The sequence below is a fragment of the Camelus bactrianus genome, chromosome 23 (assembly GCF_048773025.1).
Source record: "Camelus bactrianus isolate YW-2024 breed Bactrian camel chromosome 23, ASM4877302v1, whole genome shotgun sequence".
NCBI classification, from domain to species: domain Eukaryota; kingdom Metazoa; phylum Chordata; class Mammalia; order Artiodactyla; family Camelidae; genus Camelus; species Camelus bactrianus.
In genome coordinates this window covers 12,387,722-12,405,891 of record NC_133561.1, presented here as the reverse complement: position 1 = coordinate 12,405,891, position 18,170 = coordinate 12,387,722, and the positions used below count along the sequence as shown (strand labels likewise).

At 39.2% G+C, this 18,170-nt stretch overlaps 1 long non-coding RNA gene across 3 annotated transcripts in view; it reads left to right on the top strand.

The window, feature by feature from the left end:
- Positions 1–18,170, top strand: part of LOC123613998 (uncharacterized) — a 302,347-nt gene that overhangs the window by 128,940 nt on the left and 155,237 nt on the right. For 2 of the 3 annotated variants that reach the window (XR_012501798.1, XR_012501797.1), the window contains exon 3: positions 12,223–12,354. This is a non-coding gene — a long non-coding RNA (uncharacterized LOC123613998). Of the gene's footprint in view, positions 1–12,222; positions 14,348–18,170 lie in introns of those variants that run through there. The other variant, XR_006721453.2, reaches the window with a different exon arrangement.

The following is an 18,170-nucleotide window of genomic DNA, read 5'->3' as shown; positions in this document are numbered from 1 at the left end:
ATATTCCATCCTTAGTATATTATTTACAGTGTTTTTTAATATAGAGAACATTTAAACTTTGTTCTCAAGTGTATTGTTTTCCTTTATGGTTTTGGCTTTATGTTTAGAAGGCCCTTTGCTACTATATGTCAGCTGTTTTCTTTTAAAGGGTTTAATTTTTAAAATTAACCCAACTCACTGAATTCAACAAACTATTGTTTCAAGGCCTTTAACTTTTTTGCCTAAAATAATGTAATTTGTGCAGTTGAATTTTCATATTTCCAAGCTTGCTAATCTGCAAACGTCATGGTGATAAGGACTCCATACTGGCGTGTCTTTTTATTGGCCCGAAGTTCAAAAGAGGAGTAACTCCAATAAATATCATTGGGTCCTCACATGACTTCCTCCTTGCGTGGAGTCACTTCACAGAAGCCTTGAGAAATAATGTTGACTTTTTCCTATAGTTTTTCTTAAAAGATATGAGGCAAGGGTTTTACTCTGAGCAACACGAGGAAAGCTTCTTAGAAATACTCTCTGGGCATTTCCCCTCCCCCAGAACTCCACACTCATAGTGGTCGCTACAAATACCTACCGCAGTTGTTCTCATTCAAATTAGCCCCTCTACTCACTGTTTCACATTTGTCTTGTCCCTGTTCCTCTGAGTCCAGGGGCTGGAGAATAAAATTTCCACTCTGCCTCTCATTGACTATCTGGAGAATTAGCCTGCTCTCCAGATTCCGGTATGACAAAGAGCAAGAAAGGTGGCATAACACCCCAGAATCCTTTTCTGTTAGAAAGCAGATGGAGAGTTCCAGTTTCTTGTTCGGCACATAAGATGCTTGGAAGTTGCCACTCTGTCCTGACAATAAATAAAAGGCTGAACAGACTGAAAAGGCCACAACCCTCCTTGAATCCACAAGAGAGGGGAGGACACAGGGCACGCCGCTGCCCGCAAGGTCACAGGCAGAAACCACTGCAGGAATCAAAACCCTGAATGGTAATTGATGGACTGCCGGAGGCTCAGCGTGAACAACTCTGAGAATTAAAAACTCTGGGGATCCAGTCCTAGGAAGGCCCCCGGAACATGAGAGATTTACCTCCAGGAGCTCCACCAGATGCCCACATTAAATACCAGAGAAAATAGCCTAGGACTTCCTGCAGGGGGGAGGGAAAAAGAACCATTTTGAAGTAGACCAGAGCACTCTGTTCTTCTTAACAAGGCCTTCCCTCAGTCAGTTAGTTAACCAGAGCCTAACCTGCTGGGTATTATGATCAGAGCCTAACTGACCCGGGGGAAGGGAAATAACCCAACTCTGAGCCTCTCTAGCCCTCTAGCGCCTCTAAGGGGAGGCAAAAACTGAGGAACTCTTGTCATGTTCACAGTCCAGAGCACAGGCTCACTAAAAGACTGAAGCCTAATTATAGACCTACAGCACGCTTCCCCTCCCACCTCACCACCACGTTACCAAGGCCTGTTATGGTACTTCCTTTTACCTTGTACGCTATGTCTGGCTATCAAGAAAAAAATTAGTTTTCAGAAATTGCACCTCTTGGGAAGTGACGGAAATGTTAGTTATCTTGATTGTGGTGGTGGTTTCATTGGTGGATACATCTATCAAAATTCATCAGCGTGTACATCTGAAATATGTGTAGTTTACTGTACAGAAACCATACCACAATAAAGGTGTGTCGAGCCACTGCCCTGAAGTCAGTAATCTCCAAACTCTGACTTTTTAAATGAAAAAAATTTTTTAATTCATTGTAAATCATTATTTCTGTTATTTGTCACCAAAAGAAATGTTAGCATTTAAGTAACTAAAAATATTTAAAATAAAAAAAAAATGAAGTACTAGGGAAAAAAAATAGAAAAAATTGCAAGGCATATCAAAAGGCAGAAAACACAGTTTGAGGAGGCGGAGCAAAGCACAAGAACCAGGCAGGGCAGGGATGCTGGGATTGTCAGAAGGGGAATTTAAAACAACCGTGATTCACATGCTAAGAGCCCTAGTATATAAAGGACAGTGTGCAAAAAGAGATGGGCAATGTAAGCAGAGGGATGGAAATCCTAAGAAAGTAAAGAGAGGGAGAAGTTGAGGGGGAGGAGGTCTACAGATACTGACTTAGTAATAGTTTGTGGTGCTATCACAAAGTAAAGCCACTGTTCCTACACGGCCTGTGACGGTAAGTTAATGCTCCCTTTGATGAAAATTGTAACGCTAATAAACTGTGCTTATTAAATCATTAGATAATCTTTCTCTCTGATTCTCTTACAGTGTCACTTATTACCCTCTTCCCAAAGGAGGATTTTAGCAATAAGTTTCTTGATGTGTTTTATAAACTTCCCTGATTTTGTTGTCTTCAAAAGTGAGTTTATTGATGGCCAAGCCCCCAGCTAGCTCACCTAGTACCTTTGATCTAATTTTTTTTTAATTGCCCTTCTGACAAATGGATGCCAGGTGAAGTCCTTGAGTGTAGAAGTGAGATTTCAGCCTCCAGGCTGGGTTCTCCTTGGCAGAGCACAACCTACGCAGTTGTGACAGTGTGACAGAGGTCTTGATGCCTCCTACTTTTGTGTAGAAAGTGAAGTTGCAAACTGGAAACCTGGTGGATAACCACTGGATTCATCCATGAAGCCACCATGCTCATTTCTTGAGCTGAATGAACCAGGGTTCTGATCAAAAATTTGGGGAGTTCTTACATAGGAGGCTGATACTTTGAGGGAATGAAAACATCATTAAAAAACAAGCTTATGCCGCTTGGGTCCTTCTATTCCTCAAACACGTAATTTAAAAAAAAACAAGCTCCTCATTAACATAGTATAACTTTTGTTTTATTTTGCCTGTGTCAAAACAATTTTTGATATGCTTTTATATTGGAAGACTGGAAAAGTCTGTATTTTTATTATTGCCATGTGAATTACAGCTCTATTCATATTAAAAGGTACCAAAAGAAAGTTAGAAAAGGGTTCTATTCTCCTTCTGTAAGGGCAATGCATGGAGCACTGTGGTTATACAAGTATCTGTGGAGAGGCTGCACCTAAGACTAGTAGAATCTACCTAGCTAACCTGGATCCAGGGTCAGTTCCCTTAATTTAGCATGAATTTCCTTGATGTCTGATTGCTGCCGCGTGTCTTTTACTTGTGATTTGGCTAGACTTTGTTTTTTAGGATCAAATAGCCCAAAACACTTGGTAAGTCTTTGTGGAAACAAGATACTCTGGACCCCTCCAATTTTTTCTTCCATATTTTTGGATTTGTTGATGGGGCAGAGAGAACATGGAGTCGGGTGGGCCAGACACAAAGGAGAGCTGTGGGGCACAGGCCACCTGGGCACCTTGGGGAGGCTCTGGCAGTGGAGTGAACTAAGCCATGGGGAGCAGGCCAAAGGGCTTTCTTCCTTGATCATGGTAGGACTCAGTGGGTGTGTGCACACGAAATTGAGAGCCACGTCTGTGCCTCTGACCAGGTGGACTTTCCCATGGGCCTCACTTTGGTTGTTAACCTTACTCTACTCACTGACATCTTCATGACTGTCTGTGGATCCTCTTAGGTAGTTCACAGGTCTTTGAACCCTGGCCGATGGCTACGACAGAACTACCAGTTAGCGATGCCTGATTAGTTCTGTTCCCTACTCATCAGTAAAGATGAAATCATCGCCATTCAGGGACCACTCCTAACTTTGAGTTATTCTCGATTTCATAAAAGAAGCTTTTTGTTTTCAAGGCATTTTTAGCATAATCGTTAAGACTGGCACTTGTTTCCTATACTTCCCTCTCTCCTGTGCTCAGGTTGGTCAAGTCTTTGAGAGGGTTTGCATCGCATTCACTTTATGGACAGTTTTGTGTCTGAGTATCTGTGCTAGTTTAGACACAGAAACAAAGATCAGAGAACAATTTATTAGAAAGAATATTGAACTCATTATCAAAGGACATCAGCTCTGAATCTGACTGACTCTGTGAACCTTAAGACCTTCAACTTCTCTGCTTCAGTTGCTTTGTGAATAAAGGGGGGCATAGAATGCTTGCCTAACCCACTTCAGAGGCTTGTTCTGAGAATCTTAAATGTGAAAGTACTTTTGCAAACTACCAAGCGCTCCTTCAATGCATGGTTTTCTTATTAGGGGGCCCTACTACTTCTCTACCTGAGGGAGCTTTTAACAGAACCTCCCTGCCCCCACCCATCACGGGCACTCCGGCTGCTCTGTTTGGAGAAACACAATTTATGGCGGCACAGATACAGACCTGGATCATGGGGTCACTGCTGTGTTTCCATTACAAACACACAAGCTTCAGGCTTCAGCCCTTTCTACATGTTGAACTTCATCGGAGTCCCATGTGTTGAGAGCCTTCTGGAAGAGACCCAACAATTACAGAGGAGTGCGCCATGCAGCCTTGGCCTGAATGTAATTTCAGCCTGAACTTTCTGGGGATTGTTATGGGGTCCCATCCTGCAGTCTTTCAACATGAGAAACTCTCCTGGGCATGGAAGGTTTGGAAATCCTTCAGGATTGAGGAGAGCCGCCTCTAGGGTTGAACGTCAGGGAGGACCCTTTGGCCAGAATGACCTTAAATCTCATTCTGTGAGCTTGCTGCTTCTCTGTGTCTGTGTGGCCTTCTACTTAAAATGAATAAGCAAAGGATACAGTTTTAAGTACAGTGGTTCCTACACTCCTAGGGCTGACTGTTCCTTTGCTCCCCCAGGTTGATGGTGGTAGAATAAATGGATCCACATGGATTTTGCAGATAGTCAAAAAGGCATGCCAGTTTGGCCTCTTTTATACAGTAAGTGCAGTATAAGTAGCTGACATTTAGGGAGGACAAGACCCCATGTCAATTATTGATTGCTTTAGCTCTTCCCTAGGTCAGCCAACTACAGTGGCCCAGTGTGTTACAGCACCCAGAATATGACCATAGAGAATTAGGGGCATGTGTACACAATATTCTGCCAAAGCAGAAGGGTCAGCTCTAGAGTAGAACGAATAATGGAACCGGGGCTCTAATCTACAAGTCCAGTTTCCATGAACCTGTGTCTTTTGTCATGTAATTGTCCAATGTCTCCTTGCGATGACACTTCCCATGAGTCCAGGGTAGACACACAGACCTAGGGCAAGGCTGGGAGTGAAAGTGAAGTCAATGGGATCAATGGTATTCATTTATCTTCCTGTGGTTGCCCTAGCATCGCCATTATACTGACAGCGTGGAATGGCCCTGATTCATCCTCTGCTTTATGGTACCCTTCCTTCATCTTTTCAAGATGCCTGCTGTGGCTAACGTGTCTCTGCAGGTCATAAGCACTCCTCTTTTCTTCTTCTTCTTCTTCTTCTCCTTCTCCTCCTCCTCCTTCTTCTTCTTCTTCTTCTTCTTTTTTTTTTTTATAAAAGTAAGTTCTTTAAACATGCAGTAAGCCATTATTCCCATGGGAAAATGAAGCAGTTACGCTAAAACATAATCTTCAAAGCAGTGGATGGCCCTGACTTTGAGTTCCTCAGGAGACCTCTATTCAGTCAGGAGTGAATAAGTAACTCTATTCCATGGGCCCAAGTTTGGTAACATTTCTGTACAGGACCAGGGCAAGATAGTAGCTGGTTTTGGCTTTGTGCACCATAAGACATCTCTGCTACAAATGCTTAACCTCTCCACTTTAGCACAAAAGCAGCATGAACAACACTTAAATAAATAGGTGTGGCTCTATCCCAACAAAATTTTATTTGCAAAAATAGACAGTGAGCTAGATTGGGCCCACAAGCTGTAGTTCATGGATTTCTATTACAGGTTACCGTGCATGGTAATACACGTGCGGACAATAAAAGACTCAGCAGACAATCATTAGTGCCTATCATGTTGTGTTGTAGGTACAAAACTGGGTTCAGATCCTGTTTTATGCGTATGTATTATCCTTTTCTGGCATCCAGCAGGGAGGGGTCTGGTCTCTGTCAGTGTTGTCTCCCCAGTGTGCTTGCCTTTCTTCACTGCCCCCTCCCGTGTCCTTCCACTCCATCTACTCGCTGTGCCTCAAGGGCAGAAAATGGTCATTTCATCCCTAAACCAGATTCACATTTAGCTTCAGCTCGCACTGTGTGAGGCACTCTCACATGCCTTATCTTTGATCTTTAAAACAATCCAGTGAAGTAAGCGCCATTGTTCTGAGTTTACAGATGAGACGACAGTGAAGTTAAGTCACGTCCCCCATGGATGCTACACTTCTTGGTAGTGGAGCTGGGGTCCAGCCCAGACCATGAGAACATTACCACAGACGTCCTACATGACAGATTTTCTTTGAGCATAAATAGTTTATTTTGAACAAGAAGAGAAGAGATAGGAAACATCTTGAATCCAAATAAGGGAGCTGAGAAGAGGGCGGCTGGGTGTCCAAGACCATTTTGAGGGTGGGGTTTTGTTTTGTTTTGCTTTGTTTTAACATTAACATTGTGGTTATGTGCTGGAAAGGACATACATTCTTCATTCTTTTCTCATTACTCGAAAATTGTTGCAAACATTATGCAAAACCAATAAAAGGAAAAGTGTTCAAAAAAAAAAAATGTCATTTGGCAAGCAGTGCCCAGCTAAGGAATAGCACAGGTCTCACGGGAGAACAATATGCATTTTGTAAAATTTCTTAAGAGACAATTTATGGGTTTTGAGAAAACAAAACAGGAAATTGAATTAAAAGAGAAACATATTTAAATAATGCTTAAGTGATGACGTAACCAACCAAAGTTCAACAATCACAACCTAGAGTCAGGCATTGTCGGCTCCAAGAATTTGCTGGCATTGGTTGGTAGTGTCCGAAGTGAAGAGAGATGTTTTATTATTTAATTGGTACAGCATTACAACTTTGGAATAGATGAAAACTAATTTTTTAAATTGGAAATTTGGCCCTAAATACAAGGCTCCTGGCGTACCTTTACTGAAAACATAGAAATATGACCTTCCTTTTTACATCATGAATTTTAGCCTCTGTTTCTGGGATTGGCCATTGATCCTGGAATAAATTTAGGGTATGTCAAGTGGGTGTTCTTTCTACTATCCCATGTTCAATACCTTTTGGAGAGTAAGGGATTTTAAAAAATTAATTACAAGAAAGCAGAATTTCTCTCATAAAGAAAAAAAATCAGGAGTCATTGTCTACCATCAGTGGTAAATACACACAACACACACACTTTTTTTTTTCATATTGTATCTAGTAAAAAAAAAAAATGTTTCAAGAAAATAACATTGATTCCCAATTCAAACCAGTATATAACATCTACAACCTTCTATTAATTTTTGTTTGGTTTCCCAAGACCCTTGAAATGCAGGGGGTAAAGGAGAGAAACTGTGGACACATAAGTAAGTTTAAATTCTGGATCTTTCCCCAAACAGTTCTAAAAGATAGTCCTTGTTCTTCATTAGTTATAAAATAACATTCTTATATGTGAAGATGAAGTTTTTACACATTTTGCATTTTCTTTTCTCTGTCCCACAATATAATTGTATGAGGTAGAATATAGGTTGATTATTTTAGTAAGAATATGGAGATGTGATATATGTATATGTGTATGTGTGTGTATATATATATGTATATATGTATCTTGTTTTGCATAGCCAAGTTCTTAACTACTACCCTAATCTGCTTCAAACGGAGATCAAAAACCTGTGCTGTCATACAAGTGTGATGACAATATAATTGACTTAAGTCTTGGCAAAAAAAAAAAAAAAATCATGACTTGCTTGATTCTGTTATTTTGTTGTCATGAAGTAATAAGGTTGGCTTTACAAACTTTCTTGCTCAGTCGATTTTGTGATGATTGGCACACATATCTGCCAGGCTCAGCAGCTCAGCTGAACATGACTGATCACACCACATGGTCGTTGAGCCACTGACCATCCAGGAAGTCTACTAGACTTTCTTCTCTGGCAGAGATGAAACCACTTAGAGCAAAAGCTGTGTATATCTCCTTCTGTATCACTAGCACTGGGCATATAGTGCATAGGAAGAAAGAAAGTCAGCTACGTGAATCAGGAAGATGAGTAGAAAATAACCATGGCTAAATTTGTTCTTACAAAGGTTTGTGTGATGTGGTAGAATATTTGCACCATGGCAGTGCTTATCCCTCTCTGTGTATGCGTGACTCTGGGCTTGGCCACATGACTTGCCTTGACCAACAGAATGTAGTAGGAGTGATGGTGTGTGTACCTAAGTCTCAGGTCGTCTTGCAGCTCCTGCTCTTGTCCTCCGGAACCTAGCCCCCAGCCCAGACTGTCCTGCTGGAGACATGTGTCCTGGCCGACTATTACCACCAACCTCCAGAGATGTCAGTGAGGCCAACTTATCCCATACCACCCCAGTGTCATCAGTGGATGACTGCAGCTTCATAAATGACCCTGGGTAACAGAAGCAGAACTTCTCAGCTGAGCCCAGCCCAAACAGCTGACGAAGAATAATGAACAACTAAAATGGTCCCTACTATAAGTCACTAAGTTTGGGGGTAATTTTTTTATATAGCAATAGATAATAGATACCTATGAGTTTTTGAAAGCTGAATATTTTCATCTGTCACATTCTTAAAGTGAATAAAAATAGACAATTTAATACTAAGAAACCAAGTAAACAACATCCGTTTGGAAAACCTCTTGCAGCTGGGTGTCCCTCTCCATCACATGAGGGAGGTTCTTCAAAGGTAGTCAGCAGGGACACACTGTTCTTATTTTGTTTCTTTTTCTTTGAGGAGTCAGTGATATGAAACCAAATTTGCAGGTCAACCTAGGAGGAATTCCTTCACAGACTGAGGACATGTGTTTGGTTAGATCTGTGTTTTATATTGCTTGATAATACATTAAGTGAAAAGAAGTCTATTGATAATTGTTTTTCTTTGGAATTTGATTTACAACAATAGTAATTCCATGGTAAATAAACTTGGACTTGAGGAGTGGTCACTAGGATAGAGTGAAAACAAAGTAGAACATTGGGAGAAAGTTCCTCTGCCCATTAAGGTATGGAGTGCTTAAACCACTGAGGAGTGTGGGTATAGGAGGAGAGAAGTTTGAACTTGCTTGAGAGGATAGTAATGATATATTGACTGGGTATAGGATGAGGTCATGAGCAGTAACCATGTCCTGGAAGGCTGAGGTTCTTGTCCTGGGGGAAAAAGATGGGGTTTCCACATTTTACAAGGCTTGTAGTTTTCCTTACCCAGATTGCTGAGCAGCAGATAATCACTCTCTTATTATAAACATTTAGCCAATTTAATATCAGATACAGTGCAATTACTATATCCTTGGCAGTGAGTGAAGCCCTTTGTACACATTGTCTCCATTTCACAACAATTTTATAATGGGAGAAATGTGGTCATTGTTTTATAGATGAGGAAACTGAGGCTAAGAAGGGTTGAATAACTGGCTAAATTCACAAGTTAGCAGGGAATTGGCTGAGGTCTCAGGTCCAAGATGTCTCACCCCAGAGCACTTTCGCTTAACCACAATGCTAGATCATTATATTCCTAGAAACTAGAATGTGAAGAGAGACTTTGGGGAAGAAAAACACCTAAAGAGCTGTGACATCGATTCATTATAGAATTGCAAAACATTTTAACTAAAAGGCTGTGATGGAGTCCAAACTCATTCTCCTCACCACATGACAGGCCAGTAAATTGGGAGATGAGGTGCTGGGGCAAAGAATAACAATTTTATTCAGAAAGCCAACAGACCAAGAAGATGGCAGACTAATGTCCTGGAGAACTATCTTAATCCAAGTCAGAATTCAGGCTCCTTTTGTAATAAAAGGGGAGGGAATGCAGTTGGTTGTTACAAACTTCTTGGTGTCAGAATCCTTTGTTCTTGCAGCTGTCCACATGGGTCAGGTCATGGTGTCCCTGTAAACCTCCAACAAGACAAATGTTATTTCCTATTTTGCAACTTTTTATCTTTATATGAATGGGAAAGTGTTATACCCTTAAAGATCAGAGCCTTGAGAATGGGCTATCTTGTGTATTTCAGGCTCCAGGCAACATTCTTTTACAAAAGGTGCAGAACCAGCATGAGTCAGCGTAGGGAACAGAGCACATGGTTGGAGCCAAAGGAACAGATCTAATGTGGAATCAGATTTGTTCCTCCCTAATACAAGTTTATTTTTCCCATATCCTTATCATCATGCCACCTAAATCATCTCAGATGAAAATGTAATCTCTCATAAGGATGACGCTGAGTCTCACTAGTACTTACGTTTTTTCTTTCAACATACGAAGTGGAAGATTTTCCTTGAAAAAAATCTCTTTTTTTTTCAAACTTAAGCAGTATTATTTTCAGTTAAGATTTGCCATTGTGTAGAAATATTTTTTTTTTGTTCATTGTGTGGACTGTAATCAAGATTGAAACAAATTCAAAAATCTGTCCTAATGATATTACTGAAAAGCACCAACAGATGTAAATTCTCTAATAATGCTGTATTACACTTAGCTATGGTTTTTACTTCCAGTGAAATTGGAAAGATGTTATAGCTGAGAAAGTAAATTAAGAAAATAAATCCCCTTCCTAAACCATCTCCATCTCCAGGAAATGCTCCATGTTATACCATATATGCATAATTCTTTTTGTAATTCAGCTGCAAGTCACCGTATTCTCTTATGAACCTGTGGACTGTGGAATTGCAGGAATATGGAGGAAATAGAAGGTTGTTACAGATGGCAGATGAAATGGGCTGAGTGGAAAAGTTTTCCAAACCCCTGTTTATGCAATACCAAACAAAGTTTTGATATCAAATCAGTTTAGGGCTTATAAATGTTAGTAAAGTTTGGGTAGCATTGAGAGGTTTTCACCTAGAAATTTCTTTTTGTATTTCTTTGGTATTGTCCACAAAGATAGGTAAGGTTTCTGATCAGAAAGCAATCAGCTATTAATTGAGGTGCTTGTACACCGTAACTGAAGTGCTGATGCTCTACCCGGAAGCAAATTCTGCCGTACTAGATCTTAAGCTACAAGAGGAGTAGGATTAATCGGTTCAGGATGCCGTTCTAGCATGCCTTTGACATCTACGATCTTTTTTTTTCTTTTCCTAATTGTTTACTTGGTACAAATACCGACAACCAGGGATAGGAAGAAAGGACAGAATACAACTAGGGGCTGTTTGAAAAGCTTGCATCATGTGATGAAGTAACATCTATGTAACTGAAATGAAGCAGACAGACAGCTACTCATGCTGTGACCACTTCAGGTTGTCTTACTATAATGAGATCATCACAAAGGGGGCTTTCAAGACCAGGTGTTCTTGACAACCCTGCCTTTGCAGAACTGGCTGACCCAGCTCAATTTCCCAGTTACTGTCCCAGCTGGCTTTTCAATTATTATTTTCGCAAATTATGTTTCAATCTGAATAATCTTTGATCATTTCAAATGTAATGGTTAATATTCCTTATCAGATAGGAAAACATGTTTTGGAAACATCTTTCTCACATCTTTTTCTTCCTCTGTGGTGATTTTTGGTAAGGTCAGGAGGACAGTAAGTAATTTGAAAATGCAGCCTCTCTGTTCCAGGTTGCTGGGGTGTGAAACTGGGGAGAAAGAAGATGAAAGTATAAGCTAGTGGGTTTTCTCACCAGCATGGATGCTGAAATGTACAGAACATGTTGTTTACAGCATCCCTGGGTTGTGAATCAGCCGTGATTACAGCTGGCTGGGACAGAGCCGAAAGGGCAGCAGCATCAAAACCCAGCTCATTTTTTAAAAAACAAATCCTTTTCACTGCCTGTGGACGAAATTACTGACTGACATGCTAAACCTATTAAATATGTATTTTGCAAATTTTGAAATGAGGAAAAATGCTATGTAAAAATTTTTACAGATGCTGAATGATTGTAAATGTGGTTAAAGATGTGGGACTTACTCCAACTTTGTTCTTTCGTGGGTTGCTATTAGCTTACATTTGAAATCTCTGTTGGCCACGTAGGCCACATTGTTCTTCCAAATGTAATCATTTCTCTCTTTTAACCGATCTCCTACAGTCTCTCTGTTTTCATCAATATCTGACAGCAATTCCCAAAGATCCAATATAGTCCACTCTAATATCCTTATGTGTACTCTCTTCTCTCTTTGAAATCTAATACCTTAGCAGTGAAATAATTTATTGTGCTTTATTTAGACTTTTATTTTTTGCATGTGTTTTGATACTATCCTTTTGAACAGAGTTATTTGGAAATTTAAACCAACTGTTCACCAAAAGTTATGAAAGCATGATTAAGAAATTTTCTCTCTTTTTAAATCCCTTTTTTCAGACCTTCATTTTTTAGTATGCTGTGGAGAATGCCACAAAGTCCATGGGTTGGGCAATGATGGGAAAATGAAGATGGATTCTTTCTTGGAGCCCAGCTAACAGGAAAGCCATACAGACGATCAAATGAGGAGAAGTCAGTGACTGTCCTATTTTTCTTGAAAACTGTTAGATTATGTGGTTGTCCAAACCTGAAGATGTTTAATATATTGAATTTGACCTTCTGGTGAAATGACAGTGGTACCAACACACTTGTCTAACAAAAAAGTAGGAGCCATACTTGGTTCCAAATTGCATATACTGTGTTTGTGTTCGTTTTGAGTCCTAAAGAAATGCATTTTGTAAGCACTATCCGAGAAGAAGTTTTTATGGGTACATTACAGTCTAATATCTGCATTGTTAAAGTAAAGGGAAAACTTGTTCCAGTGAAGTAGTTGGCAGAAAACTATAAATCTTAATGGATAGGAAAATATGCTTTTCAATAAAAAGAAAAGAAAGAAACAGACACGGAAACCCTGCTTAAAGACTTCTCAAAAAATCAGGCCTCTGTGCAGCATCTAGAACATTCCTCCTTTTCCAGTGTTTATGATCACTCCACTTACATCTTGCCCTTCTCCTCTTTGCTCATCCCTTCTACTGGAGAAAATTGCTGCCAGGCTGTGCCAAAAATTTGAGGCAAGAATGAAAAATGTTTTGCTTTATTGCTAACCTGTGAAAATGTGTTTTTTTGCCAGTGTTGTGATGGTTGGGTTTGTTTTTTTTTTTTTTTTTCTTTCTCACATGGCTCTAATCCTGGCTGGATAGATCTTGACGTGCAAATAAAATTCCATCCTAAATAAGTAAACTATGTTTCTTGGTTGGAGGCTGAAAAACCCTATTTCTTATTCTTCTGCTCACACAAGCTGTACTTCTACTATGTGTGACTGAAGTTCACTCCTTACCACCCGAGTGGACAAGCAAAGGGTATATCCAGGTGAAGGGAGCTTCCATTCTTCTTTAACCAAGATGTGAGAATATGAATCAAGCAGCCTTTGGAGGTACTTCCTGCAACCCTAAGCATCTTTCAGCTGCAGGATGCTCACTCTGTTGAGAAAGTTTTGTCTGTAGAGACTGTATCTCCACTCCATAGACCTGAGTGACAATACTCATTCAGTAAAAACTTACTGAGTGTCTTAGGTGCTCTGGAATCAAATGTGGACAAAACAAACTGTCCACAGACGTAGCTGTCTTCACGGAGCTATCTAATTTGCATAAGGTTTGGCACTTTTAATTGTTCCACCAACCAATTCATTATTTAACAGTGTTGATTGAGCCTACATTATGTACCACAGTTTTATGTTATTCCTCTGTTAGGTGTTAGGATTCAAAGACTTGATCCCAACTGTCAAGAAACTGTCAGTCTAGTAGTAAAGAGAAACATCTAAGCCAATACATACAATAAGTTATAATTGCCCTGGTTGCTGGGAGAGAGCGAGTACTCAGTACTAGCGGGTTGTGTAATTAGGGTAGATAGAATATTTTAATCTGACTACATTATCTCCAATGGCCAGTGTCTCCGTGATGTCTCCACATTAGAATTTCTCCAGTTCTGCCACACTAGAACTTGCTGTTATCCTGATACCTTTTGTACTTAATCTGTGCTTTACAAAATTTAATTGTTTTTCCATATCGAGTTTAGCTCATGTCATAGACCCCACCAACCCCCAAATTTTGCTGCACCATAATAATTATTGCCATAATAATTATTCTGGGATAATAATATAAAGCAGATGAATCTTGGTTCTCACACACTGAAAATTAATTCCTGAGGGACAGAACTAGCCTTAACATGTATGTTTACAGGAAACTCTCATAACCTGGAGTTCAGAGATGGCTTTGTCAACCAGTGAGCACCGGTTTAAGTTAGATGTCAGATAGATGCATGCTATCAAAACTGAGTAGTCTAAGGATAAAATTCAATAAATAAGAGTGTGATGGCAATGCTTAAAGAAAAGCCATTCTGAAGATACAGGTTATTCTGGAAAAAAATAAATCAGAATCAAGATGTCTTTTACAGCATTTGACATGCAGCTGGGGAATGCTCTTCCTGATTCCATGTGGATTAGGTGTTCCTCCTAAGAGTTATTGTGGCACCACAAGTATGTCCTGTGCTGGTCCACGTGGACCTGTAATTGCCTGCCTTGATATCAGCGTCTTCCCTCAGACTGCACACGATGAGGGAACCAGTGATAGCTATTTGATTCTGCCTATGCACGTAGGAGGTATTCAATAGTTGTTCATTTTGAATTGACTTAATAGCAAAGGCTGTGGCCAAATGTTAAATATCATTCAACTGACTTTTTAAAAAAATTTTAATGAAGTTACTGGGAATTGAACCAGGACCTCTTGCATCCTACACATGCTCTACGGGTGAGTTTTACTGCCTCCTCTCTCACTCCCCACCCCCCTCCCCCCACCGACTCAATTGACCTTTATAGCAGTTTCTTTAACCCTGGTCAAGGACTCCAAGATTATTATGACAGGAAATGCATACCCAATCTTAAAAAATCCTATGAAGGCATAAATCTAAAGAAAGGTTTATTATGACCAAGTGTAGGTTTTAAAATCAGACAGTGCTTTATCTTAAAAATTTAGACTTCTGTTGGCTCTGACTCGTCTTCATGCTAGTAGACTTGCCACGTGAAGGGCCTTGCAAAGTCATCGTACTCTTGGGACATCAAGGCATAAATTCAAGATGTTTGCCACATTTGAGGCAAAGAGAATGTACCAAACATTGGCAGGGAGGAAATGTCATCTCTGGTCACCTTGTAAACTGCTAACCTACCAAGATATGTCCAAGGATAAAAATCAAGTATTTTCAACAGGCTTCTATTTAGTGGTCACATTCTTGAATATTTCGTCTTGTCACAATTTTATCCCCGATCAAATATAGAAAGTAATCTCAAAGGTTGACTTTGTTTTTCTTCCTGTGAGATGGCAGAACTACGTTTGCTTAAGTTGGGGTGACACAACTTATTTTTTCCTTGAACTTTCTGATAAATTAAAAAAACATTCCTGTCTAGAAATATTTTATGACCCTTTCCATAAAAGTGATGGACAAAAGAAGAATAAGTAACAATTTGTGTATTTGTTCATTTATTTATGCACACGGAACTTACTGAGCATCTACCACATGTGAGAGGGTGCGAGGAATTGCCATCCCAAAAAGAATTGCAAGGTGATTACAAGTGGATTCTCTTTAGAGGTTCATGTCTAATGGAGATGATACACATTCAAACAAGTAACTATATTAAAATTAACTTAGTCAAGGCATATTTATTCAGCACCTACTATGTGCTAGACATGAGACTATATAACAGTGAATAGGATTTCTCAGATTCCTGCCCTCATGGAGCCTACATACAAGTTGGGGGAACAGGCAAAAAAAAATGAATGAATGCAAAAAATGATTAATTACATCATCGATCAAGAAGGTGATTAACTCTAGGAATAGGATGAAGAGGGCGCTGTGATAGAGAGTGGTAGAGTTTATAGTTAGGTATCACCACAAAGCTTCTTATAAAGGGTAATACTTAGGCAAATACTTGAAGAATAGTTATAAGTTGTGCAAAGAGAGAATTGGGGAAAGGCTGCTGCAGGCAGAGAGAATTGAGAGAATTGCTAATACTAAGGGCTAAAGGTGTGAGTCAGTTCCATTCAATTCAAATGTCACATCCTATGTTAAAAACTCTCCTGAGACCCTCCAGGCAAAGTAGCAGAGTTCAGGCTCCTTCCCCAGTACTTGATCCTGTTGTAAATCCTGCTGCTCTGATCTATCCCACATTACATTAAAATTATTTGTATATATGCCTGACTTCCCACTAGGCTGTTTTCATTCACCATTGCTCCACTGTACGTATTGCAACACCTGGTCTATGTGTCACAATGTTTTTGTTTTTTTTCTCCTTCTCCTTTCTCTGTCAGGTTTGGACACATACCAGGGGAGAATATGAGAAAGGTTCAGACTCTCTTGCATAATGTCAGGAGAATAATTAATCTAGGCAGTGTGAAAAAATGTTCTCGCTGACCCCACACCCTGAGGGCAGAATATGTTTCTTTTCTTTTCTGCTCTCCTCCTATAAAAGAGGACCTATAGTAACCAATGCCACTGCAGTAGGGAGCCATGGGGAGCAGAGCTGCCAGCCAGCCGGGAAGGGTGGAACCACAGGGGTGAGAAGCAGGAAAGACAGCGAGTAAACAAAAGAATGAAGGAAGAGATAGGCAATAAATGGGAACAGCACTTCTCTGTTTATCTTAAACAGCAGGAAGATATTTAAGAATGGACAACCGAGATTCTGTATCCAAAAGAGAATTTGGGCAATTACCTAAATCCCCAACTTGTCTTCAGAATTTTTTTTTAATAAGTTAAAGTATATGATCCATTGTGTGAAATTGGACAATATTATATAATTGTCTAGACACTGTATGTTTTATTTACTAACCATTAATATATGAAGCACAGGTGGTCCTACCCTTGCTTATCAAAGATTGGAATAAAATGATGGATTTGTAAATATTAGGGATTTGATAATTTAACAGTGTTAAATAAAAGATCAAAGCAGAAGCTAAATTGAATTACTATTATTATAATTCTGTTGGATTGTCTGAAATAAAAGTAGCTTGATCAATCTGGGCTCTGGCGATTGGAAGGAGTTGACATAGATTATAGAGAGGGAGAAAAGCCTGAAACCATTCTCTAGTGAAACAAAATACTTACATAAAGAAGTAGCTGGTTTGGTTAAAAGCTTTAAGTTTTAAAAGTATAAAATGGGAAAACCAAAATGTCTAGAATAATTTAAATTGCAAGGGAAAAAACTCTAGGATGTCTCAAGGGGATCTTAATAGACAGGAAGGTATGGTACTCATAATAAGAAAGTCAATGATGAATAAAATAATCTGTCACACTTTGCCGGGAAGTACCATGACTGACAAATTTTATTTTGCAAGATTGATGTCCCACAGCAAATTTATGAAAGCCAATAAAAATGACATTATGTTTTAAAACACCTTATATAAAAACTCGAGAAGCTCTGCTTCCAAAACAAACTGACTTACTTTAAAATAAAAACAAAAATACTGCAGTTAGTACCTTGTATTAATCAAGACAGCTTAAATCATGCTGCAGTCCAAGTCACTTTCTAATACCAGTGGGGAACACAGAGCTTGTTCCTCACTCATAGCGGGTGTTGCTTCTCGTAATAGCCAAGTAGCTCCTATAACCCTATAGTAGGTAATACTTGTAAATATAAGGTCAAATTTAAAAGATGATACTTTTCTCTTAATTAAAAAAATACATATAACTTTAAAGTAAAAATTACAATACTTTACTATGGAGTTTTGCAATGTATACAAGTACAAAACGTGACATATTTAGCTTCAAGGACAAAGAAAGAGGTAAATGAGCATATATAGTTGCAAGTCTCTTATATTTTTATGGGAAGTAATGAAATATTAACACTAAATAGACTCTAAAAAGTCAAGGATTTATGTTGTCATCTCTTAACAACTAAACATCAAGGTAAAGAGATTGGTAAAAATCCAGTAAGTAAATTAAAATTGAATTCTAAAAATATTCAGTTAATCTAGAAGAAGGTAGGGAAGGAGGAACTAAAGAACAAAAACTGAGAGGACAACCAGGAAGCAAATAGTAAAATGGCAGACCTAATCCAACAGTCTCAAAACTGGTATTAAGTGTAGATGCTCTAAGCACTCCAATTAAAAGTCCTTGTCATAATAGATGTTTAAAAAGTCCCAAATACATTCTATCTATTAGATACATATTTTAAATGTAAAATACAGGTAAGTTGAAAATAAGACTCTATCCATCTCAGAGAATACATCAAGGGAAAAGATTTCCAGAGGTAGAAGGATATTTCCCAATGATAAAAGGGCCAATTCATCAGGAAGATATAT